The following is a 1,598-nucleotide window of genomic DNA, read 5'->3' as shown; positions in this document are numbered from 1 at the left end:
GCGCCACTGTAGATATTCGTATAGAATTCGAATGTATGGAAAATATTCCACTGAACACCACAGCTTATTGTCTTATTATTCACGACAGGGTGATAGAGTGTAATCCATTGACTAATGTTATTCGCAAAATTGTATAATATTTTTTTCAAGCTCTTTATCGAGTTTCACAAGCTATCATATTGTATTGTAAAATACATATTACCTTAAATATATTATATCTTACAAAAAAAGTGATGATGTATATGTCATATCCCTTTCCACTTAGATAGATAAGAGTCTCATCTGCAAAATATTAAGGTATGAAACATGATTCACGTCGTATATATAGAAAAATCACGAAACGTGATTCATTACTCTTAACTCTACTTCGAGTACGCATCGTTTTTTACCACGTGTCGTACACTTGTGTTACATTGCGATGTCTCTCACGTTCATCATCATCATCGTTTTCGTTACGATTACTACTACGACGACAACGAGAACGATAGCGTCGACGGCAGCAACGAATCGTGAAAGCATAGATACTGAAGTAATTCTGTATCTATAAAAGTACGGCTACTTGAGTAAAGCTGGCAACAATACACAATTATCATTCGAAGAGGGAGAACTTAAACAGGTTATTTCGTTGTTTCAAGAATATTATTAAATACAGGATGATGGTACATTGAATATACGTTGTATCAAATGCGTAAACCACGATGTGGTTTCCCTGACATCTACGAGCACAATATAAGTAGACGTAAATGAGCGAAAACACATCTCACGTGGAATTTCCAGCTAGCGGATCCACATACTTTGCAAACTACCGAATTCGCGTTCTCACTATGGGCTGCTAATTCATCTTTATCATTCGAACGTAAAACGGTAAATCCCGATATCTTGATATCTTATCGTAGTGGCACACACACGTACGCTGATCGTAGACGCAACGAAGAAATTTGCACCTCTTCGTTAGATGGACCTGGTGGAGTACTCGCTCACGCGTTCTATCCTCCTACCATTGACAACTACAGCACTGAAATACACATAGATAGTGCAGAACCGTGGCATATATATCTAACTGACAAATCCACTAGTAGTAACAAGGACTATCTGCTTAACACATTAATACATGAAATTGGACACGCATTAGGATTAACGCACAGTTCGCGCGAAGAATCCATAATGTTCGCAGTTGTCACTGCTAGGAATAATAATAGAATCGCTAAACTCAACATAGAGGACATTTTAGCCATTCAACAACTTAGAATTAAAACAACAATGGAATTAAAAATCCAAAACCAACAACAACCACACAATCACCAACTACCGAAATTACAACAAATACACCCACGTACGTAGATCTATGTACTTTACAATATGTGGATACGGTGTTAGTATTACATCATCGAATATTCGTCACGTATCAACGCTACGTATGGTCGATAGATATAAATAATGCAAAATACGATGGACCATATGTACTAAACAGTTACATGGATTTCCGTCCGGATAATTTCTCCTTATCAGCCGCATATCAAAGGCCTTCGGGTGAACTAGTACTGTTTGTACACGATGTAGTTTACATGGTTGAGTATCCCAGTTTCAAATTGAAAGAA

The 1,598-nt window shown here is 37.2% G+C and overlaps 1 pseudogene; it reads left to right on the top strand.

Annotated features, from left to right (window-relative positions):
- The first annotated feature begins 1,164 nt into the window (after positions 1–1,164).
- Positions 1,165–1,598, top strand: part of LOC108761631 (uncharacterized) — an 11,989-nt pseudogene continuing 11,555 nt past the window's right edge.

The sequence above is a fragment of the Trachymyrmex cornetzi genome, unplaced genomic scaffold (genome assembly GCF_001594075.2).
Source record: "Trachymyrmex cornetzi isolate Tcor2-1 unplaced genomic scaffold, Tcor1.1 scaffold2595, whole genome shotgun sequence".
In the NCBI taxonomy this organism is placed as follows: Eukaryota; Metazoa; Arthropoda; class Insecta; order Hymenoptera; family Formicidae; genus Trachymyrmex; species Trachymyrmex cornetzi.
This window is presented reverse-complemented; position numbering and strand designations above follow the sequence as displayed.